Source organism: Coturnix japonica, chromosome 3, assembly GCF_001577835.2.
Source record: "Coturnix japonica isolate 7356 chromosome 3, Coturnix japonica 2.1, whole genome shotgun sequence".
NCBI lineage: Eukaryota > Metazoa > Chordata > Aves > Galliformes > Phasianidae > Coturnix > Coturnix japonica.
Window position 1 is genome coordinate 27,582,051 of NC_029518.1, and position 25,556 is coordinate 27,607,606.

Genomic DNA, 25,556 nt, shown 5'->3' on the forward strand with positions numbered 1-25,556 from the left:
CAGCAGGACACAGCACAGCCAAGGCTGGAGATGCCTGGGATGCCAGGAATGCCCCCTTTCTTACAAATAGGATATTCATAAATAAAGCCGCTCTTCTTGAAGAAGGCTGGCAGAATCTGAAGTGGGCAATAGGTTTCGTGATGTCACCAATTCACAGAAAGGTCAAACATTAAAAGATTGAAGAGAAAAACAGTAGGGGCAGCTACTCATACAACTGTCATCCATCAACAAAATTAAAGTTCAAACATATGATCAGTTTCATCACTTCCAGCTTATTTTCTGCTAGCCTAAAAAGAAGTGTTTTTTCTGGAACTGAGCTATGGGTCAAAGAGCTTAGCTTTTGACATCTGACAGAAAAGCTATTTTTCAATATTGTCCATATTCTGATATATGTTCTTTTCTCCCTAAGGGGCCACATTAATTCTTTCAAAGCGTGGTGGATATGAGTTTGCAAATCTCCAGTGAATGTAGCATATTATCTCTTTCCTGGAAGCAATATAGTGCAGCTTTATCTCACTCTCCCTTCCTGGACATTTCACGAGAACTACATTGTGGGTGGACTAGCACGTTATCCTCCAACACCTTATCCATCTGTGTTATGTCACAGGGCAACACAGGGCCGTCGGGGCAGCGATCCAGGCCGGCACAGGGTAGTGCTTCTCCTTTCCTTACGATGTGAGGCAGCAGTGCTTAGAAACAGCAAACTGCTTTCCTAGAAGAGGAAAATGCATGGCCCTTGCACTAAAACGCTTGCTATGAAGTACCTGGCAGCTTGTTTTCCCTGAAAGCGAGCCGTAAAACCACACTTACAGCAATGCATTTATCCCTGGATAGTGCAAGTCTTGAGCCGGCCAATTTGCAAGTACAAGAGAAACAAGCAAAGTTACTGCCCTTAGTTTTGGAGGGGCTGGTTTTTGTGATCCCGGTTGCAAGGCAGAGTGCTTGGCTGGGGATGGTACACACCTGGCACTGGGACAAGGCAGGTCTATGGCCTTCTACCAAGGGGCCATGAGTAGAGGATTAAATGGGGAGACGCCCATGGAGATCATGGCAGTCACCAAGGGAATCATCTTAAATAGCACGTTGTTGCCCAGGTGCAGGCTGCGTGAGGGCCAACCTCACTGCTGGACAGCATTCTAAGGCACGCGGAGTTGAGGCTGGTGGCTTGTGCCAGGTTTCGATCAAAAGCGCTTGCCTTTCATTTTGCTTTGGACTGGGCAGCGAGAATGGAGGAGCTGCATCACCAGCTCCGATTTCATCTGGTAGAGTGCTTGGCGTACCCAGGTGAGTCAAGATTCATTAAGCAGCATTAAGAGCAGTACAGGCCATCACATCCCAGCAGCATGTGTTTTATATTAACCAGCCCGGACAACACCTGGACTAACATAGGAAGTGATGCCACAGCAGCACTGCTCATCTGCAGGAAAAACAGAGTGCAGCAGGAGGGGCCACATCCCAAAACACCTCCCTTTGATGGAAACTCATTCCCCATTCCTGTGCTAGAGGATGACTACTAGCCTGAACTATTGATTGGTTAGAGTCAAATGAACGTGGCTTAATGTGATTTGTTATGGGTAAACAGAATAAAGTCCAAACTAGTAATGTGCAAACATGGAGTTTTAAAAGGGTCTGCTTCCAAAGCTGAAAACATGTTAGCTTTGAGCTAAACCTCACTCTCCATATAGCTCTTCATGTCTGTAGATATGAGCGGGGAAGAGAAGCTGAAAGCAATAGCTAATGTGACAACTAATTCAATTGGCTGCAACTGTAGAAAATTGATAGGGGGAGCAAAAGGACAGGAAGACATTTGTGGACAGTAGATTTAAGAGCAACAAAATGCGTTTTTTAAGCTAAGACAAACCAAAGGATAAAATAAAATATTTCTGGTCTGTTTCTGTGGAAATGATGCATCAGCTTTGACTCAGTGGACTAAGTAAAATAAAAGAATAAATAAAAATAAACAACCTTGCAACGCATTAAAAGAGCTGCCAGAAAAAGTCAGTCATTTATTTATTTATTTATTTATTTATTTTGTATGTATGTGAATTTTTCAGAACAGGTTTTATAGGTCTAGAAACAAGGTGGCAATGAGCAAACTGTCTTTTCAATGGTATCCTGGCTTGTATCAGACACCATGCAGCGGCAGGAGCTGCTCCCTCTGTGAGGCCACACCTCCTGTACTGTGTTCCGTTTTGGGCCCCACGCTACAAGAAAGACACTGCGGTACTGGAGCGTGTCCAGAGAAGGGCAATGAAGCCGTGAGAGGTCTGGAGCACAAGGCTTATGGGGAGTGGCTGTGGGAACTGGGATTGTTCAGCCTGGAAAAGAGGAGGCTCAGGGGAGACCTTATTGCTCTCTACAACAAGGAAGTTGTTGTTAGGTGGAGGTTGGCCTGTTCTCTCACATAACTAGGTGTAGGACTGGAGGGAATGGCCTCAAGTTGTGCCAGGGGAGGTTCAGGTTGAGTATTAGGAAAAACTTCTCCAAAAAAGTGGTCAGGCAGGGGCAGAGGCTGCCCAGGGAAGTGGTGGAGTCACCGTCCCTGGAGGTGTTCAAGAAACATTTAGATGCTGTACTGAGGGACATGGTTTAGTGAGGAAATATTGGTGGTAGGTGGACAGTTGGACTGGATGATCTTGGAGGTCTTTTCCAACACTGGTGATTCTGTGAAACAAAACAGGGTGTGTGGAACTGCAGAAAGAAACCCAGAGTGCTGGTGGAGTGTCCACTCCCAAGCTTTTCAGTATTCAGCCCTAGAGAGTCATGCTGACCTGGTCTAGTGTTGGCAATAGTCCTGATCCAAGCGAGAGGTTGGCCTCAAATCCTTCAGTTGTCCTTTCCAATCTTTTCTAGGACTCCATGAACAAGAGGCAGGTAATTGTATGCCTACAAGGCAGCGTAATCAAATGGGATGAAATAAGAACTAATAAGAATGCATTTAAGGAGAAAGTACAGTTTACACCAGTGAGCCTAGATGTGTAGAAGATTGATCTAATTAGACTAATGAAAGCTTTTTTTGTGTGTGGTGTTGGTTTTTTTGGTTTTTTTTCAGTGAGATTATGAATTTTCTTGACAGAGGTAACAGGGTTGATGTAATTTACTTGGACTTCCTCAGGCCATTTGAGTTCATGGCGTAGGATGATACAAAATTAACATGAACCTTAAGGTTTAAATGCTATCTAGTTCATACATCTTAGGAAATGATAATGTAAGTGGAGAGTCACTGTTTGGCAAGTGGTAGTTTTGGCCCAGCTCCTTCAAATACAACCCCGAATGACACACAAAATGATTCTTATTGAAGACTGAAGATAACTCAAAGATGGAACTAATGAGTAATGAAGAGGATATGTCTTTGGTGCAGAATGTGGATTGTCTGGGTTCTTGCTAACAATATCCATTTTCATGCACAAATGTATGACTCGTAGCTTTGGAACAAAGCAAAAGACCTCCTAACAAAAGGGGTTTTCTACTCAAGCAGGCCAGAAATTTGAAGAGGACTTGGAGTTCATGGATATACACCAGTGTGAAATATAGCATCAAGAGTAATACAGTCCTGAGGTGTACAAACAGGAACTGTCAAACAGGAAAAGGGAGATTGCATTACCCCAGCCTTTTGCACCAGGACAACAGATCACTGCAAGCAGACCTGGTGCCATGAGCTGGGATGGGAGGAGCCAGGAGTGTTCTGAGAAGGGCCAATGGGTGACTGCAGCACTTGGAAAAGATGCCATGAAGCAGAGCTGCCAGGACACAGTCCATTCATTGGATGAAACGGATGGTCATGAGTGATTTGGTCATGGAGTGGAAGAGCCTTGCACTGGAGATAGCAATGCAATAGTAAATGGTTCTCTTCAGCTTAGTATTTACAAATATTAAAAGATGCAATGGGGGGAAATGATGCAATGAAACCTTGGAGATTAGAAATAAGGGGAAAAGATACAGCTGGGGAAGACTGCAAGAAGCTCTTGTCCATTTCTTGATGACTGGAGGTGATCCAGACATTATTTATTCATTTATTTATTTATTTATAGAAAAGAGCTTTGATGTTCTTCTGAATTCAAACAGGGATGAAGACAGGAAGCTCCTTTGGTAAATGTTACACGGATCAGATGAGATGGATCCAACAGCCCCATGTTTCTGAACCTTTTCCCCCCAAAATTGTTGGATTCTCTCAGAGTTACACCAGAGACAAACTTTTGGGTAGCTGAAGACAACTCTGTGGCTGGCAAGGCAGCTCCTGTGCCGAGAAGCTTGCCAAGGTCATATCCCAGGTCTGTGGTGGAGCAGGGAAGGGACCCAAAACATACTACCATCACCAGCGTTCACCCCATAGTACCACGATCGGGGCGGGCTGGTTTTCCCCTTGCAGCAAAGTCTCATTTCGTGCTGCCCACACTCCCCCCTGCTGGTCACACTGGCCCACGTCTGGCTCAGTTTTCTGCCTACTTTAAATTCTGGAGGTGAGGTAGAAAGATCGCGATGGCATCTGGTCCCCCGCCTGGAGGTATGCGGGATTAAAATATCCCTCCCCGGTGTGCTTCATCAGAGCACGAATTTCAGCCTGGATGGAGAGAGCTGTGAGGAATGCCTCTTTATTTGGCTGATGCTAGCAAGAAAATAAAGCCTGTGTAAACACTGCCATCCGTGTCAAGGAAGCCTCTGCTTGCAAGCACCACTGTAGGAAAGACTCCACAGCATCAAAGAGATGCGAGGGCCATTGGGCTACCTGTGAGCAGGAATGCCATTAACTCACTTGGATGTTACCTCATGCTCTGCATGACTCATGGCTGGAAGTGGAAGCACGATCCCATTACCTGTGCACTCTGACAGAGTGGCCGTAACCCCAGCAGAAATAAATGGTTAATAATTAACTTATTAGTATTGTTGTTGTTGTTATTACTAAGAAGTCAGACACTGGAGTACTAACTCAGTGGCCTGTCCCCCTGTCACCTCCTGCCAGCCACTCTCTGAAGACAGGCATTTGCTGCCCAAGATAGGGATTAAGGAGAAAAATGAATGAAGGTTTCCGTTTCAGAGATAGCTGGTAATAATTAACATGTGGCTAATGGAGGGGCATGTTAGTTGGGCTTTCCAGGGAATGTATCCTAGCTGCAAGAAGATGGAAAAATTCCAGAGTGAAATGCAACTGGCCTTGCACCTCATATTTCTTGTGCTCCCCAGATCCCATCAGGCCATTAGAAGGCCCGACTCTATGCACGCCGAGGTTACTCTGAGCGCTTTCTTTGTGTGTAAAGGACTCTGGGGTAAAGCTGCTAAACCCCAGAGAAGAAAAGCAGTGCTATACAACTATTGCACAGAGCGGAGACATGGGATACCCCCATCTCTCTGGCAGTATCTGCCAGAATAACCCTACGGACTTCTGCTGTAGCTCCCCCAACCCCAGCCTACTCTTTCAGAAGAAGTTGGTTTAACAGATCATGTATGGCCCTGGCTTCCACACAAAAGGTCTCTGACATGTCAATCAGCACAACAGACAGCATGTAGGTCTGGCCTGTGGGCTGTGCACCACCACCATCACTCCTTGAATAAAGCAATAAGAGAGCCCAGACCTTGCTGTAACAGGGACAGCACGGCCCCACCAGTGATAAGTTACATTTTTAGTGTATCTCTGGCCTATCTGGTAAGGAATCCAGCATTTATTTCCTCTGGAGTAGGACAATTCACGCACTGTCAGTCCATACACAGCCAGTTTTCAAGCAAGGAAGTGAAGAGCAGCTTCTCCCAACAACTGGGATTAGACATATTTATATACAAAGAGTAAAAAACACCATCAGTTTGTGCTATCATTGTTTACTATTGCATATGCAGCAGGAATAGCTCAAGATAGCATAAGAAAAATAGTTGGAGTCGTACAAACATATGGATTCTGGGGTATTTATGGGACAAGATAGCACAGTGAGGAAGGACAGATAAGGTGGTGCGGGAAGAAAATGAGAGACTTTGTGCAGGGCAGTTGAGAGGCTGAGGAAGACGTGAATTTGAATGAGAGTTTTAAACATCAGATGATCACCAAAGGGCAGTTGTGGTTTTCTTCTCATAAAACACAGAGACAGCGCAAAGGAAGAAAAACATGCTGAAATCTCAGCTCACATTAGTAGCTTATAAAAAAGGAAAATGTCTTTCTTTCGGCTCTGCACGGGCAAAGACTCACATGGGAAAGGGGAGCAAAGGACCATTAGTAATCACAAAACCCAATCTCCTGTGATTACCATCCAACCTTTAAACAAAAAGTCCTCACGAACTGCCAACTGTAACCATAATTCCATTGTCTTTGCTGCCCGGTCCCTCGGCTCACAGTTACAGGCACTCATGCAGAACGCCAGGTTATAATTCTGATAGCTGCTGGAGACAAAGAGAAAGTCCATCAGGGAAAGATAAATATTGTTCTATAAAGATCACCAACCAAATCTACTCAAATTCCAGAAGATAAGATCGTTAATAATTTCCTGCTCAAAGTGGTCGGCCCTGGCCTCTCCTGCAACCTCTTGTTCCCATGAAGATAACATTTTTGTATAAAAATTTCTTTAAAAATTACCCCAAAGTAAAGCAGTTTTCCCCCGAGTAACATTTCTGCCTCTAGTTTAGCAAATGTTGGCTTCGGGCCGCTGCGCTTCTTTCTTCTCCAGTGGGCTGTGTGGGGCTCCTGGAGAAATGCTGCTTCATTGGAGTCGCTCAAGCTCTTTATTTTAAGCAAAACGGAGTTTTTACCCATCTCCAAAAGATGTAAGTACTCTGTAAGCAAAAGCTACCTGTTCATCTTACCAGACTGTGAGCCCTTTCGGCTTTCCCTGGAGAACAAAGTAGCTGTAAGCAAATTTGGAAGTAAATTCTGCGTTTTAAGGGCTGATGACACACTTTGATCGCGAATGTGCAGAATCTCTTTCTGGAGCTGCTGTTATCTGCCAGTGGGCTCTTAAGCATTCAGACTTCCTCACATACACTAATAGCTGAATGTTTACAGGCCTGGATTTACTTCCAAGCATTTGCAAGCCCGTTTTGGTTTGGTGATGCATTCCCTTCAGCTAGAAAAAACATTTTGCAGGAGCTGCTCTCTGGCTCTTCCAGCTCTGAAACATTCCCACAGCAAAGCAGATGCAGAAGTGATTTTCCTCATTAGAAGGACTGTAAAGTGTTTGCATCTCAGGGTAGGGGAAAAGAGGGCTGGTCACTATTAGAATGACATCGTGTCACCTTCTGCAAACAGAAGGTCTGCTGCTACAACCACTCCTTAAAGCAGAGCAGAGCTCCTGCGCCTGCCTGGTGCTGCTGACTCTCCAAACTCCCACCCAGAGCTGTTCTGTTCGTGCTGCCCCACAGGAGCCATTTGACTGTGGGGCAGAAAACGGACCCTGCTCCCCCAGAATATGGTGTTTTGATTATTGCCATGCACCAGGAGGAACCGGTCTTGGAGCCAGATACAAGGCTGTGCTCCCACGGTGGGCATCGGAGGTCAGGAAGTTATCGCTTTATTTGTAAACATGAGAAAACTTCATCTGGAGTCAATAAAAACATGGAGTCCCATGGGGCCTTTCTCCAAGGCGAGCAATAAATACAAAGAGCTCATCCACACAGAGAAGGGAAATTGGCAAAGAACAGCAGCATAATCATATGTTACATTGTGTATCTACGGGCCCTTTGATCCCAGGATATTTACAAATATTAGTGAGTCATGCTTCTCAAGCACCTTTTTGGAAGGTATCATTAGATCATTTTCCAGATGAGGAAACCCAAGGGAGAGAGAAATGATCCTTCCATAGCCACACAGAGCGTCTGTGACACAGCCGAAAGCAGAAACCAGATATTCTTGCTTCCAGTCCTTTGTTTTTAATTATAGCAACATTCTTCCTCTCGTATTTTAGGCTGTATTTTATAACAAGTCATGTATGAATACACCCCTGTGGATGACATTTCTTGCTGGTTTACTTTCCAAGAGTTACAGTAATACTTTACTCCTTACTCTAAATAAATGTTAACTGATCTCCTTATAGCAGAAAACCCCATTATAAATACATACCACAGTCACACAGATAGTGTTCCTTGTACGAGATAGCAATCATCTTTACAAGCAAGCAAAACAATACTGGAATGTTTGAGAGGGAAATTTTAACAGATGGATCTGCTTATATGAGTGAATGCAAAGTAATGTTCTGCTGTGCTATCTTGGTCTGGTCCAGCAACTGTCATAGTGTCTTAAGGGCTCAAATTTACAGAGACAGAGTTTGTTGTTAGCTGGTCTCATAGAGAGGTAAAAAAGAAATGAGAAAATGGTCAAGTACTCGCAAGTAGGTGAGAAAGCAGCTATCTATTGGCTCCTTTATTACAGGGCCTGATAAAAGGAGCAGTGCCCTTTGGTGACACACCACCTAGCACTGCTCTTTTGCTCATGTCATGGATAAGCAATGACAATTGACACTAGATGACCTAACCCAATAGCAGCTCTTCTTTCTTCTAGAATACCACAGCATTTTCCTCTTTTCTCTTTCCTTCTTTCTTCTCCTTTCCTTCCCTTCTTTTTCCCTCCCTTTCACTCTTTCCCTTTCCCTCTTCCCCCCCACCCCCCTTTTTTTTTTTACAGCTTACAGACCCTTGGCATATAGTCTCCCATGCTTTAGAGGCAGAACACTGTCATACAGTTTAGGCTAATGTGATAACTACACTTACATACAGGACCAGTACTTACTGATTTTTGCAGGCCATATCAAAACATTCAGATCCTCCTGTCTCCTCCCCTTGAAAACTATAAAATCTTCCCATCTAATCCATAGATAAAGGGGTGAGCTGGGCCCCTGCACTGATTCTGTTCCCTACCACCCCTGAGGTGGTATGGGAATTTGATCCCTTTATCACTTTCTCCTGGGCTTTCCCTTGAGCCTCACTCTTCTTTGCTCTCATCCCTGATTTATCTGTAATTGCTCTGGATTTTACCAGAGGACGTTTTGCTGGTGCGATAAACCTGTCCAGATGTTGGCATTTACATCAGAGCTAGACGTCTAGACTTACTCTAACAGTCAGCGGAGAGAAATAGGCAATCTGGGGCACGGGTAATTTCATTTTCGGGTAGATGTTGAAAAGAGCTCAGATGAACCAAGTCCTGCGAGTGCATATCTCTTCATTGCTTTACAAAGATTGCCTGGAGCATTAGCTCGAACATAAACATCAAAAGTTAGGTGAGATGAAAGTGTGTGGTCCATAGAGCAACTAGTATGAAGGCACTTCAGTGTTCACCAGACTTTGGGTCTTTTGTAGTGCATGAGGTAGTATCTATGCTTGTGTTTTTCCCGAGAGGGGATCAAATTGTAATAGAAAATAAGGGAGATGATTTTCTGTGAGGAAGGCACAACTGTAAGCATCTTGTCTGGGAGTGGTATCCACTCACAAGGCTGAAGATGGCTTGGCCTGAGCTCCAGCCTCAATGGCTTTGGTTCAAGTACTTCTGCTGCCATCAGTGGAGTCAGATTGCCTTGTCTCAGCAAGGAGAGGAATTTCTCCACAGAAATCTCCATCTATGGGAAGTGCTGCTTGTCTGGTGTCACCGAGCATTGCCAGTATGATGCCGTCTTCCATATTTTAGCTCGTGTTTGCCCAAAGTCATGCAAAGCAAAATGCTTCATCTCTAAATTTATACCTTGAAGGTGTATCAATTCAGTTGTCTTCATCAGCACAGTTTGCCACTTGTCACCAGTGAGACGCTGTCTTCTCCACCTTGTGGCCGGAGACCACATACAGACCTCCTTCAGATGTAAACAGCAGGTGTGGCAATTACTACTTCTGCAGATGATGTAGATGGAGAGAGTCCAGCAACCCTAGAGAGCAGACTTGTAATCAAGTAATGACATACTCTCTTATGTAGATGCTAGAGTAATTGTAATGGTAGTAGCATGACTGGTGGGAGAATGAAAACGAAAAGCCACCCTCCTCTCCAAACCAACCATTTCTTCATGTTCTTCTTATTAGAAGACTGCAGACTTCAGACAAGCACTTCTGCAGATTCTGGGTTTTTGTTTGTTTGTTTTTATAATTTGGTTTTTTTTTTAATCTTTCATTGACATCAGGACTGGATCACATTCTATTCATACCCATCTTCAAATCTATCTGCATTTACACAGTATCAGGATCTCCACAAGATCATTAAAGACATCACCCCATAACTGAAGGGCCTGGCTCACTGTGAGAACTCTGCTTCCCCAAAAGCAAATGTTCTAAAGGTGTCTGTGTAAAGAGGGAGGGGGTTTGGGGAGCTCACTCTAAATTATCTTCCTAATCCAGTGGAACTGTTCAAAAGATTTTGCACTCTGTATAATATTCTAATCTCTGTTCTTCCACAGTCCACTATCGCTTCCATTTTGACTGGGTGAAGGTCCTAGTGAAATCCAAATCACTGTCCATGACTGCTGAGTTGTTTTTGATTTCAGACAACCTATGCGTAAGGAATGACTTACAAGTGCGCTCTCTTTGCGTTTATGAACTAAGACTGTTCCCAGTTTTCCTTTTCTTGTTCTCTAGGAACGCTTATTGGCAGAAGAGCCTTTGTTTCTTAGAAGTTCATCAGCTCACCATCTGTTTCTCCCATGATGTCACCGCTCTCACTTTTGCCTCATCATTACTTCCACGGCAATCAATCAGAACTGGATGTCTCAAATGTCTGACCTTCAGGAAGAATTAAAACACAGAACAGAAAGGAGATGAAGAAAAAAAGGAAAGAAAAAGAAAAGATAATGGGAATTGAAACCAGAGAAAAGACAAAAGTTCAGTCTCTGATTGCCTCTAAATGTGATTCTTCTCCTGTACTGTGGCATCATCTTTCAAGAATATTTTAAAGTTGACTTCCAAAGAAAAACTGTTTCAATTTATAGACGTTTAGAGGTAGTTAATCATGTTTTCATAGCGTTTTTAAAAGGTGATTTTCCTTCATCCTCACACTCAGCCTCCTGTACCCTGAATAACAAGAGGGTAGTGGGAGAATATAGACGGTTCTTATGTCATAAGAAAAAGAGAATAGCACAAAGCTCTTCTAAGTTGAGAGATTCATTTCTTTTGCTTAATATCGATGCCTAATAAGTATAGGAGAAAAATCAATCTTTGTTAACAATCACTGCTTTGTAAATGTAGATAGAAGACATCTGCCAGTGCTGAAACACATCAAAATCAAGGAGGATCCAAACACAAGATCTTTGTTGTTTCTAGCAAAGAAACAAGCAAACCATTCCCTCTTCCCATTTTTCTTTCTGGTGCTGATCACGCAATGTCAACAAACAAAGAAGGCCATAAACCCAGTTGTATTTTGCCTTAGCAGGGCACCTGTAGCATGTGCTTGCTCTTACATAAAACAGAGCTTTTAAACTGCTTTTTATTGCTCCCTCCAGTATCAAGGTGCCCACAACATTCCAGCCAGGAGCTCTCAGCTGCTTCTGGGGTTGTAACAATGCCAGAAATACCACTGCAAAGAGAAAGGCTTCCTCTCCATATACCAGGAATAACATTTTCCACAGATCCCCAGCCTGCGCAGGTTAATGTGACCACAGGCTTCTTCCTCAGCCCCCTGCCGTGTCTATCATGATGAAAGTGTTTGAAAGCGCTGTCTTTGTACGTTAAACTTCCTGGAACCAACAGGAGGGCTCAGTGTGGCGTTTTGCAATCTGAGCATCCATCTAAGGGGCCGTGTTCCTCATGAAGTCCCAGCGCTGTGTATGCTGCATATCTGCGCTAGCAATTACTGCAAAGGGGTGCAGCTGAGCCTGATCTCAACACAGCTGAAGCGTGATTGCTGCCAAGAACAGAGTGTGTTCAGCGCTGCATTAAGAAGTATGGTTCGTCTTCAATTGCAGGAGCGCTCCTTGTTCTCATTACCTCTCCTGGGTGCCAGAGTCTTTGAGGTAAGCGAGAGAGTCATCTCCCACCTTGCCACAATGAAAACAGCTTTGGAACCTCATTCAACTGGAAATTATTCCCTCTAGGTGTATGTCTGTCCTCACTGGAGGATCTGGTACATCCTAAAGCTAAGCAATTTCTCATTCACCTTTTATGCCTCTGTGTGTGTGTGGATATACATACGTATATCCATATGTATTCATCCAATAATCTCCTGGAATAACATTTCGTTTGTCTTTGGTAATGGATAAAGTTCAATTTCCAGACCATTTAATGTGTCTTTCATTTCTCTGATTTTATCCTTTCACCCTCCCCCCCCCTAAGACAAGTACTCCTTTCCCTACATCTCACACTTGAGAATAGAGAAGAATAAGTACAATGGTTTTTATCTGATGGCAATGTCTCATTCTTTTTCCTTGCACATCTAATTCACAGAATCACAGAATTATCAAGGTTGGAAAAGACCTAAAGATCATCTAGTCCAACCATTACCAATACTTCCCAGCTAAATCGTATTCATCAACACAACAATTCAGTGCATCTGCACAAAGAAGTTCTTCTGAACAGACCTCTGGAGCTGATTTTTATATTAATTTTTTTTTAGTATCAACGAGAAACTGTGGTGGGACATCAATTTTTGTGCTTAGTGTTTGGCTACTATCAGCCAAGCAGAACTAAGGACAGACCCTTGAAGATGGTATTTAGGTTCACTCCAGGAAATGGAGTGATAAGATGATCATTGTAAACACACATGAAGAAATGATGGCTGCGATAGCGCATAGTCACCATACTCTCCCAGATGGCCCTTCCCAAGAGTCCAATGTTCCCCTTGCACAGTTTCAAGCAAGACGCCCATCACTGCTGCCTTCTTCTTCAAACATTACATAAGTGCAACTGATCCCTTCCAGTAGCTGTGGATGAACACACCACTTCTGACAGCTGAATCAAAGAGGGCCCCACTAATCTCCAGCCGCATAGTTTGTTTCTACATATCCACGCTCAGACTCTTCTCCATTTCCCGCTCTCCCTCACCCTTGGTTTCAGCTTTTCTTCCTCTTTCCTCATCCATTGCACCCCACATCTCGCTTTACCCTCAGTATTCTCTCTCCATTCACCCTTATGTTGAATGCACAAACAGCAGTGGGTGGAGCGGCTGCTGAAATCTTACTGGATCCACAGTATGGGCAGTGGGGTCTGCACACACATCAGAACAAAATCTTGAGGGAAATCCTAAAGCCAAGCTACGACGTCAGGATTTTGCTCGAAAAGCAAATAGATCTGTAGCTAAGAAAATGAACCCCTGGCACTAGACGAGAGAAGCAGGGGGTTTTGAAATTGGGCTTCTTGCCCAGAAGTCCCCCTACTAATCCCTGCCTCTGACTTTTGAGGGTGATCCAAAAGGAGAGTTAATTTGCATCCAGATTCTACGACTTCGGGAGGAAAAGCAAGGAAGACCTTCGGCTTCTCTCAGCCTCTCAATGACCACTTCACTCACCGCTGCACTGGCCCAAGTGTTGGCCTCATCAAAAGAAACCAGAGTACAGAATTTATTCTGGGAAATACAGATGGGAGTGAAGGGAAGGAGGGGAGGGGGGAGATCTGTTTCCATGGTTTCCAGCTCCTTCTTTCTCAGTGTTGCTTCCCTCCTTTTAAGCAGTTAATTTCTCTAGTTTGGGGGCTCAGGACCAGCCCTGCCTCCACTTCAGTGTTTCTTGCACCACAACAGGGGCTTTTGCACCTCGGCAAGTCCTTCACAGAGAGGACAAGGCGGCAAAGGGAACAGTCTGCTCCTGCTGATGCCAGGGCAGGCTCTGTGATGTGCTACACCCTGCGTGTGTTTTGAGGTCGCTTTGCCCCACCGCTACTTCCTCCTGTTCTTCAAGCAGCACCTCAGCTGCACTGAACCATAAGGGAACGTAGTACCTGGGGTAAGCCACAGCCCCCTCTCTCTCTTGCTACTTTCCCAGGGGCAGGAGGTTCTTTGCAGCCCCCATTTCTCTTTCTTAGCTCCCCTGAAACACCCCAGCAACTCTATATTTCACAGAGAGCAGCCCATGAGTCTAACAGCCCCAGCGGCTGCACACAATTAGGTTCTGTTGGTGGCATGCTGACCGGGTCCCCATGCCATGCCCTCCATCCTGACCTCTTGGCTCTTCCTCCCAGGCAGTCCCTCACTCCTTCCCCTCAAATCCCTTCCTGAGCAGACCCTCCCCACAGACCAGAGGCAGACGTTCCCTCTGGAGACTCTGTAAAGGAAAAGAGTCAGCTCAGAGAGATCTTTTGTATTGCCCTGAGCCCTGAATTTTCCTAGGAACACCTCCCGCTTGCTTCTTATACTAAGAAATGAATGTAGCAAAGCTTAGAGTTGGGCTCATGGCTACAAGTCCAAACACAAGAAAAGGGAAAGCAAGGCTGAAAAGCTAGCTACCCTATAATTAAAATATGAAAAGGATTAAGCTTATCTTCTCCTTAGGAAGTAGAGGAGAAGTGGGAAGTGGCAGTGTAAGGGGCCTACAGTTGAACAAGCTTTGTTTGCAGGATAAGTGGCTTTTATTCCTGGTGAAGAGAACTAAGCCGTGTTTACAAATAATGCTGACAGTCCAGCCCTGACTGTGCTCCAAAAATGCCCCATCCCTACTCCTGGATTGCCTCAGCACTGCGTCCCCAGAGGCAGGGAGAAGCAGTAAATCACAACAGCAATCCAAAACATGACACAGAGTTTTGAGCAATATTTTCTTGTGCTTTGCGGTACATAGAGGACTGCTGTCCCCACATCCCACTGGCAATTGCTCTGGTAACAAAAATATTATTGTCTGCGCTATGACAGACAATAAAGACCCCTCAGGCTCATTGTTTTAGAGCCGGGATTTAGCCCAAGTATCCTTACCACGCCTCTGCCTCTAAATGCTGTGATTCAGTGATTTGGCTGTGGGCTGGAAAGTGGCTCCCTCCCATCTGCTGCATGGCTCGGCCCATAGGTGGGACAGAGGTGATGCGAAGACCTCGGGCCGGCCTGCAGGACAAGGGCAAGTCACACCCCTGTGTGAGAGATGGTGTTTAGGAGCCCTTTGGGAGGAGAACGGCTGAGAGGTGACCGGTGTGCCACCTTCACCCTCCTGCCCAGCAAGCAGCGGGCTCAGCTGCTGTGGATTCCTTCCATCCCACGGCCAAGAGTTCCCAGGTCCTGTGTCTTCTGAACCCTAGAGGGTACTAGAGAGCAATATTCAGCCTCCTGAGAAGCCGGCTAGTTGCCTGTGGTCCCGGTGGTGTCTTTCATGATAATAGGAAGTTACTATGTATACCTTGGAGAAGCCTTGGAGACACGGGGCCTGAGCATCTCCCTCAGTCACCACTGCTCTCTGAAGGAACCTTTCAGAGGCTGTTCAATACAAGGGACATTACGCAAAGCCCTGCAAAGGATCTACTTCCCCCTGGTGACCGCAGAAGGGTGTTAACTCACACATGGTCATCAGCAGCCCAGCTTTAATGACCAGAAGTCCCTTTGTTATCACCACTTGTGTTTTACAGGATATATTGCTCAGGTACCACGGTGATGTGGACCAAAATAAATAAATATAATCCAAGGAGCGTAAGAACTGGTACTGCATTGCTCCAGACCTCCAAGCAGTGAATCCACATACCCTGAGAAGAGCGAAGTGTGAGCACATACACTGCCCAGCCTGGAATCGTAATGCAGAATGGGATCATCCCAAACCCATCCCATCTAGGCACTCGTCCAAGTTTTACATGTTCTGCAAGCTCAGACACAAGAGAAACATTTTTGCCCTTTCTGCTTTGCCCTGTGATGAGAGAAGAGCAGCAGAGACTGGGTGGGAAGAATATCAAGAGGACCCCACCAAATGATGTCCTTGAAAATAATGACTGGTCTTGGTGACTTGTTTCTGCCTCCTGAACCACACACAGCCCTGATGCCAATAAAGCCTTTCTGCCTCTGGAGAAAGGAACATCCCTGATTCCTGACAAGCTGGTGTGCCAGATGTTGGCACCGATGAGGAGCATATTGTCTGTTTGCCAGCTTTGTGAGGTTGGCATGTTAATTACACCTAAATGTACAGACAATTCGGATCAGATCTAACTGCTTGCAATTATAACTTCCTATCTGGATGGCAAAAGCACGCAGGAGTTCGCAGTGCATGGAGTAAAACAAAGTACGTGTTCAGAGCAGCAGAAGAAAGAGCCTGAAGAGCTTCCTAAAGAGTGTGTGTGGAGGGGAGGAAGTGTGCCTTTCTTATATCTTACCTCATTTTAACTTGGTGGAACTGCAACATGTGTCCTATTGCATAGCTGAGTGTGCCTGCAGTCTCTTTTTGGAGATCATTTCTTAAATGTGGGATTTTCTTGTTCACAGCCTCTTTTGCAGGCTTGCTGAGCCATATTTCTGTGATCCCTGATGTTCCCAGGAATCAGAGACACACACTAAGGAAGGTGGGGGGGGAAATCTCATCTGATAGCACTTCATAACATTCTTTCATCCCTTCTGGATGCAAGTTTCTCCTTACACCAGCTGTCCTCTTCTTGTCCACTATCTGCTCAAACCTCTCCTAGCTCTTCTCCTTGCATAGATATGGGCTCTCCCATATTCCATAGTAACAGCACATTCAATCCTGACACCACTTCCACAAACAACCTGTTTGAAAGATAGAAATGAAGGAAAGGACGTGGTGGGGACAGTTCATTGTTTTAAACCGATTAAAAAGCTTTTAGTAAGAGCTTTATACAAGATTTTCAACAAGATAGCTCTGGCCCAAGCCAGGAGAGGTCTCCTTTCTGTGACCCAAACCAAGGATACAGAAGTTCTGGATGTTCTAAGTTGTTGTTTTTTCATTCCTCAGATGAATTAGAGATATAGGACATCCAAAGACGTGCCCCTAAACCATTCCAAATAAAGACAGCCAAACTTTAGCCCTCCAAAGATCTCACGTGTCTAACAAGTCAAGAGGCTCTGACAATGATTCAGGGGGAGGACCTTCGCAAAAACTCGTTCCCATTTGAAAACACAAACAAAAGCTTCAGCCTTGAGCTGCGAATGGGTCTGCAAACAAGCTGAGCTCTTTGTGTCACTGAACAGATCTAAGTAACTTGCAAAGCAATCTTGATGCTCCCCATGCTCTTCAGCATAGCTACTGCTGTCATCTTAGTATTTCCCTGAGTTTGAAAGAAGATATTATAGAAGCCATTCTATAGAAGTCATAAAGAAGCCTTGTCATCTTGCAAGCAGGAACAGAATTAGATTTTTTGCTTTAAAATTTGTTATTTTCCAGCACTAAACCATCTTGTTTTCAGGCACTGCAACCTTACATAATTAAAACATATTTGTTAATTCTTGAAGCACATCAGATTTTACCTGGCTGCATCCACAGTGCTGTAGGAAACCTGACCAGGAAGTGACCTGAAGCCCTGCAAAGCCCATGCCTTGCTCTATCCCTATGCACCCATCCCCACTCCCAGGTGCAGAGTAGTTGCAGGTCAGCACATGTACAGCCACGGGCAGCATGCCCTGAATCAATGAAACCACATCACGGTAGGAGAAAAACCAGATAAGGTTGGTCATGAGTGCAGGCTCAGGCCCAAGCACACATTCAGGAGGTATATCCCTGATGGAACCACACAAGAAGCAGCAGCAATTCTGGCAGCAGCAATCAAAGCCTAAGTTTCCAGTAGGCTTTTAAAAGCGTCAGACCTCCTGCACTGGCCCAGAGATGAAGGCACATTCAGAAGCTATTTACTGCACTTCAGGTTCTGTTTTCACTCCATAAAGAAAATAAATGTTTTGGCCACGAACACAGTCAGTTGTTTGGCTTTTGCTATGCATTCATGGGGAAACTTCCTAGTAACATCTTGCATTGTCATCAAATACCACAAATTTGTTCCTTTCCACTGAGTTAGGCTTAGGCTTGAATCCTTGATTCATAGACTTTGAACTTGACTCAGGGTAACATAGTTTTATCTGAGGTTCGCAGTCTCTTAAGGCCATCGAGGGCCAGCCAGAATATCTCGTCTGACCTCCTGCCACCCCCTAGGCCACAGACTTCCACAGTTCAAGAGTTGTGCTTGGTTTCAACAAATCTCTGCTAGCAGTGCCAGGAGAAACCCCAAGATTTTTGTTTTCCAGTGAAGAGGAAGTCCAGGTATTAACTAGCTGACTTCTTTTTTTTTTTCTCCAATAAAATTTTGAGAGCGGGAGCTTTAACGCAATGGATAGTACAGCAGTGACAGCAGAGCAGCAAGGTGGCAGCAAGTGAGGATTTGCATAAATACAACAGGTGTGTGCACAGAAATAAAGGAAAGAAGCTGCTTACCCTTGGAAGACTGCACAGGTAGGCAGGGATCTCCAGAAAAATACCCTTGCTTGCATTGCCAACCCTTAAATGAGGTCTGGGAAGGGGTGGATCCTGGCTCCACTCCTTCTGGTCACCCAGATGCACTGCATGCACCTGAGCTCCCCTGGGTTGGCCCTGCCCTCCCACCAGGTGCTCAGTCACTGGTTCAAGCCATCACTTAGCATTTCCACTATAGAGCTACACAAAGACAAAACTGTGGTAAAATCTCCATTACTCCAGTCATAGAATCATAGAGTCATTAATTATGGTAGGAAAAGACATCTAATATCATCTTAACCAATCACCAGCCCACCCCCACCATGCCCACTAATCCATGCTCCTCAGTGCCACATCCACACGGCTCCTGAACACCTCCAGGGTGTTCCTTTCGTCCCATCCATGTGAGGACAGACCAGACCGTGCCCAGCTGTTCTCAGTGGTAGCTCAGGACAAGGCCTTTCGTGTCAGCCATTCTGCCACATCTGCTGCACTGGCACTGGAGCATTTCTCTGCCTCTTATCCCCACTCTCTCCACACCATACTTGAATTCAGAAACACAAATCAGACCTGAAAAAATATGATTTCTGAAGGCCAGTTATTCACATATAATAAAAAAGCTGAGTTCTATCTGTAACTACAACCAAAAATCTGTGTTGTAAAAACTGAGCTCATTCATAAAGAGAAACAAAAGGGGAAGCTGTGTGCAAGGAGCAATTCACAGAGCACAGCTCCAACAGCTCTGGCCATTCACATCCTCTGCAGATCTTGAACACCCATCTGCTTCACCTGGAAACACACATGAGAGAACAGAAAGGAAGGTGAGATGATCTTCTCCCCTCTTGAGTACGAAATAGCAATGACATGATGATTTATGAGATACTTCTCTCTTGCTTTCACCATCTAGAGAGATTCAAACTGCCTGGCTGGTATCAGTACTTATGGCCAAATTCCTGTGGCAGAAATTCTTGCTGCGTCAAGCCGGTGGAAAAACAGAAATTCTGCTTTGTGGGGAATTCCAGGACCTCTGCTTTCTCCCAGAATTAATTGGAAAAGTCAGAAATCAAAACTATCTGCAGAATGACATTACCAAGCAAATTGCTTGGATGTTTGGAAGAAAAGATAGGCCAGCCTGAGTTTTCCAAGTCACAGCGTTCTGAGAAATAAGCCAAACACATTGGACATTTTTGTGCTGCAATTCCCAGAGCCACACCATGCTGCAGTAAACACGTGCAGCATCGCAGACAGCATCAGATGGCCCTGCAGAAAACAGTGTTCTCGGTCGTCCCCTCGCAGACACACCAGGTTGGAAGGAGATTCCTTTCCTGGAAGGGCCATTTGCTGGGCTCTCTTCTGCTATCTGTGCAAGGTGAATGTATGTTTATATTGTGAGTACTTTCTCCTTCCTCTGTCATTACCTCTCCCACTCACTGCGTGTGTTCCAGTGCAAAGGAAGTTACAGCTGACATAAGAGAGGGACAGGCTTTTAAGATGTTCTCCAGAGCCTTGAAACAAAGGCTACTACAAGGAACTCTCTGTGCTCCTTCCTGCGCAGAGAGTACACACACACCCACACAGCAGCTCCTGAAGCCTGAATTATGCAATCCAGTTCAGCACCAGTACGGCTCCGAGTTCTGAATGCTTGTTTAACTGAGATCACAAGGCTGAGTAAGAGTGACTTCATCCCTGCATCCTTTCACTTCATCAGGAATGGGAGTAATGGGTCAGCAGCAGGCGGCTTTGTGAGGTGGTGCTCAGAGGACACAGTGTTTCCAGTGTGACATCACATGGGACTGCAGCCTCCAACACCCAGGCTGGAACTGGAAAAAGGGCAGGAACAGACCAAGGCTGGGCATCACTCTTCTACGTCAGAGCTGTGAGGGCTTTCCCTATATCAAAGCAGAAACAAAGAGATTTCATGAAATAAGCAATCTCAGGACAAGGCTTCTCCAAGTGCTAGGACACCACGGAGGATGGTTTAGCATAAATATGATGAATTAATTGTTCTGCTAAATCCAGACAGCACCTCTTGCTTCCAGGTTGCTCAGAGGCATATTTACCAAGGGCCAGAGCTGTATCAGCCAATTCAGTTCTGGGGAGTGACTTTTAGTGAGACTTAGATGGAGAAGAGGTGTGAAACTTCCCAAAAGCTTCATCATTCTCACTAATTCTCCCAGACAGGAGAACCAAAGGCTAAGTGACTTGATTGCATCCCTCCTCCCACTTATTCCCTGTTTAGGAAACAGACACAGCAGTGTGCCACAGTGTTGAGAGTGACATGTTGTCGCAGTTACTGAGATTAGTGGGTACTAGTGGATACTCAGGAAGCAAGACAGATAGAACAGTGCAAGAGGAGAGACAGATTTTCCCTAGGTCTTCTGCTGCACGAGCCAGACTTTCTGATGAGCTACTGAGGGTTCATCTTCATGACCAAATGAACCCTCATGGTCTACAGTCCAGCACCCCTCCCAAGCTATCTGACTTTGCAAGAGAGGGGTTATGCCTTTCTGGCTCCCCTTTGTGCTTTTGGAGGCTTATCCTATAGCCCCAAGTGCTGTTCAGGAAACTGCACGGCCCTACAAACCCTTTCCCGGAGAACTGGCAGGAGAGCTGTCTCTCTGAACTAGGGCAAAGGGGGTGAATTATAGGAAGCCCCTGGGTGACTAGCAGGATGGGCAAGCCCCCAGAGGACTAGCAGGGGCTGGCCTGCACCCACATTGCAGAGCAGTTATGTCAGCAGCCTTGGGGTTTTGCTCTAGCCCATCTTCCTGGCTGGCCAGCCAGCCCAAGTTGAAAGGCATCTCTGATTTATAGGGATGTGGGTGTGGATGAGATACAAGCTACCAGCAACACTGGTGTTTTAATCTTATTAACTCTGCAGTGAACACCCACCCTAAGCAAAGAGGCAAGGGAGGCAGGGTGACTGTTACAGAGAGCAGGGCAGTCAGGCTTGTAGTTCTGGTCCAGTTATAGCCTTCCCACTCTCCTTCCCTTGCCTCACTCACCCAGCAGCCCCCTGGCCACCTGCACAGGGTGGGAGCAGGTTGTGATTTTAATTTCAAGTCTCCATGACAGGGGATGTCAGCAGCCAGGCCCCCTCCCTCTGGCCCTCATCCCTCCTCCACCTCCTCCCTGAGACCCCACAGCTGGGCCCAGCGCACGCAGTCAGAAATGGGAGCTGTCAGCGCAATCACTATGGGTTTCACAACCTCCTATTACTGCAGCTTTATGGTTTGCTTGCTCTGTGTGTCAACATACGTGGACACATACTGTGTGTCTGTGGAGATACACGCACCCATGTGTCACGTCACCCATCTCCTTCAGCACAGGAGATCACCAGGTCAGTGAAAAGGTGATGTTCATGGTTTGGCATCCGCACGTTTCATGGCCTCCCTTTGTATCAGATGGGCATGGGAAATTCCTGCTAGACTCTGGCAGCAAGACTCTCCCTTGGCTAATTTTTAATGGCAAAGGTTTTGTAATCACCATCCAAGCCTGAGGAGCAGAAATTCCTGAGGGGTAATTGGCTTTGTCGGTCTGTTGGGCGCACTCAGTCTTGATCTCTTCAATTACTGCACACATGTACCTACTTTCACACTGACACGCTGGCGAGGACAGGCCTGCCGGCTCACGGATGGATATGTGTCTTCAAGCAGCACAATTGGCCTGGCAGCTAATGCAGCACATGAGACTAGCAAGGCACACCGGGCCCAGGTGGATGACAGCCACTTCACAACCAAGATCACAGAGGGGACAGAAGCTGTGAGGACAGGGGACAAATGCAGAAGGCCAACAGTGTCTTCCACCACTTCGACTCAGCTTTCTGACCACAGACATTTCCTCCTGCTGCCACTTAGGACACCTCATTTGCTTTTCCAACCAGGCCTTCTTTGTGCTGAACAAACTGCAGCAATCCTCCCCATAGAGACACAGCTTCCAGTGGCAAAAGAAGTCTGCCCTTGCCAGGGCGGCTTAACCCTGATGAATTTTCTTCCAGCAGAACAGCACATCATCTTAAGCCTCTTGCCAGCATTTCCGCATCAATGGGAGGGACAGGATGACTTATTCTTTCCTTTAATTAATAGAGTTATGCAGGCAAAAAATTTGGGGGAATAGATCAGGCTGATGACCCCTTAATGCTGCCTCATCAGCACACAACATTTAAAGGATGCATATGACATTGAAGCATGCTTTGAAGCCCCTCCATTGAGCCTGACAGGGCTAGGCATAGGCACAAATCTTCAATCCTAGCATCCGTTATATCTCATTACATGTCAAACACCACTGGGGCCTCAGGCACAGCAAATGAGGTCAGTGTACACACGGGTTACCCTCCTCGTGTATCCCATGCCTTCAGCACGGCGTGACATTCATCTGTGCCATCTCCCATCCCCATCTGTCCTACTGATGTCCCACCCACCCTGTGTGCTACTCATGTCCCTCCCTGTCCTTGCCACCCTCTCCCTGGAGCGATCTGTCTGCCTTTCCCCTTAGGCCACTGGTCTGCCACTCTCTCCCATCTGCCAGTGGCCGGTGGGTTGTTCCCCTGTGCTGCTGGAGTTCACTGCAGGCAACTTTCACTCCCACAGCTCCTCTAATTGCAGTCAGCACCCCCCAGCCTGGGGGAGCTCATAAATACTGCAGCCTTGTGAGGGAGTCTCCCAGTCAGTAATTGACCAAACTTTCCAGATGCACTTCCAGCAAGAAATTAAAAAGCAATGTGACCCTTGTCAAGAGGATGGACACCATTCTCAATGCAAACACCCTCTCCCACAAAAACCCCATCCCTGTAGGCTGACAGGGCTGGACGGAGCCATGGTGGTAGAGGTGCTGGCGTGCCATAAATCAGGCTTCCTCACAGCCCTTTATCAGCACCACGCAGCATTGCGAGCGATGTGAGAAGGAGATAAGGGCCCACCGGGGCAGGCCTGGCTCTCCTGAGAGCTTCCAGGCAGGCGGGCCTGGTCTGCAGCTGCCCACCCTGCCCCATGCAGCATCTGTGCCCAGCTCCTCTCCACAGCAGCAGGTCTGGTAGAGATCAGAGAGGCCATTCCTGTAGCACACTGTCTGTCTTTCCCCTCCATACATGCTGCAGGCACTCCTAGCTGGCCATGATGGTGGGTTGGTGGCCAGGAAGCAGCAAGAGGACAATGGTGGAAGGGTCTCCAAGGGACACAAAGTGCCTTGGAAGTGCTGGCGATGTGCAGCACCCTGAGCAGGCACAGATAACTGGTTTAAAGGTCTCTCGCCCTGCTGATCTCATTTCCCTCCAATAGCTCTAAATCCATCACTTAAAAATTCAGCGCTCCTCTGCTGGAGCACTGGGTGGCCCACAGGATGAATGGAGCTCTTCACCCCTGGGGCAGCAGGGAGACTCCAGCAAACAGGGCCAGGAAGGTGCTGGCATGTTAGCACATAGCTAGCTTATAATTTACACGCATATGTCATATGCTTACTCCCATTAACATCTTGGCTTGGAAGGTGACCAGTCTCCTTTCACCCCTGAAGGAAATGGCCTCATTAGAAAGCATTTGAAGGCCTGTGTGGCCACATTTGCCTGCAAAACAAAGGTAGATCTGAAGAGACCAAAGACAGTCTTGAACATTAGGTTTGTTCCCCTTCAGTGAAGTTAGAAGGACAGTACTTTGCAGGGTGGGTAATCTCAAGCTGGCTGGTTTCCCTGAGGGGACGCAGTGCACAAACTTCACTGCTGCAATTTCAGTGACCTCAGGTGGCATGCAATGGGAATCGCTGGGGTTTGTGTATTTAAAGTAACACCTATGAGAGATTGCCCAAGGGTCCAATGAAGATCATTTTGCTGGTAGGAGAGATCTTTAACTTCATGGCTAGTTCACGTAAGATGGGACCTTGAGGGCATTTAAAATGTGACTGAGCCCATGCTGAATTTTGGCCTTACTGCTGTCACTAGCACCATTCACAATGAGTGAAATGAGTACTCACAAATACTGTCCCTTCCTGTACTCATTGTTGTAACCATTTCAGAAACCCCAATGAAGCAACAGAGGTCAGTGAGGTCCACCAATGGCCAAACCAGTGCTCTCAGATGCATGGAAGGGCTTTGCCCCAAGCAGCTTTCCCACACCTAATACCCCATGGTTCTAGCACTCTGGGAAGCCTCAGCCTCATCTTTTTCCACCACCTCCACTTAACAAGTGCTGTAAAGCCCAGCACAGGGCCACAGATGGAGGCCCAGAGTGAGGGGGGTGCTGAGTCTGTATATTCTTCCAAATCTCCCCCCCACACACTCCTCCACACAGAACTATCCCTGCTCCTATCAGCAGTTTTGGAGCTGACGTTCTTTGTGACGCAGGTGAAGTTCTGCGGGGGCCACCAGTAATGATTTTCCCCCTCTAAGCTTCCAGATCTGGGCTGCCCCGACTGGGGAGATCCCCGCACACCTCATGCTCACCCCAGTGCTGGTGAGGTGCTGCTGGCTCCACGGGCTCACTAAAGTCAGGGCTGGTGACACAGAGTATCACCAGTGATATAGACCCATTCAGAAAACTTGTTAAAACGCTGCTTCCCTGCTCCTATCAGACAGCATTTTCCCTCCTTTGGGCTGCTAAAAGGCTGTTTGCCCTCATACATAGCATTTCCAAGTGCTGAAACCAGGACTTCAAGTTTTGAAAGCATTAGAGCTTGAGCCCACTGCCTGACTGGCTCCTCCATCAAGTTGAGATGAGGTAGATATACAGGAGTGATGGACTCAAGCTTGCAGTAGTTGCTTGAGGCAAGGACCAAGATTTGAAAGGAATGGTTTCAAAGGCACCCTCACTGTCATGCCAGTGAGGCATATACCTATTGTAGAAAGGTGTTTCCTATCCTATCCTGGATTGATCACACAGGAACCTTTAAAACTGAAATTAATGTGAGCAGACACTGCAGGGTGAGCAGAGGGGCTGGGATGACAAAAGTTCACGCAGTGAACATCTTAAACTGAGGTGCTGAAATCCTCTAATGCCTTGCTACATAGAGCTCTCTGAGTAGGTACTGAGCTAAATTCCTGTGGCCTTGGGTGCAAAGTAAACTCCACCACAGTATGAGAAGTCTCTTCTCCACTCTGTTGCCCTTCATTTGTCCTTTTCTTCTTGCCCCAGCCTCCCACTCACCTTGTACCCAGATCTCTTCCCTCTCTTGCATTAGCACTACAGGAGGATGGGACATGCGGGAGAGCTCAGCTTATCTCTGCCAGGGGGAATTTCTCACCTCAGCTGCCTTGGAGTCTGCTCTGTTGCCAGAGACAGCGTCTGGCCTGCTGTGTTGACAAAGTCACAAGAGATGTGGAGTGCTCATGGAGATCAAGGCAGG

The 25,556-nt window shown here is 46.4% G+C and overlaps 1 long non-coding RNA gene across 1 annotated transcript in view; it reads right to left on the reverse strand.

The window, feature by feature from the left end:
- Positions 1-18,473: 18,473 nt before the first annotated feature.
- The window catches only part of LOC116653220, a 37,795-nt gene continuing 30,712 nt past the window's right edge, over positions 18,474-25,556 (reverse strand). Inside the window, exon 2 of the long non-coding RNA XR_004306734.1 lies at positions 18,474-20,116. This is a non-coding gene — a long non-coding RNA (uncharacterized LOC116653220). The remainder of the gene's footprint in view (positions 20,117-25,556) is intronic.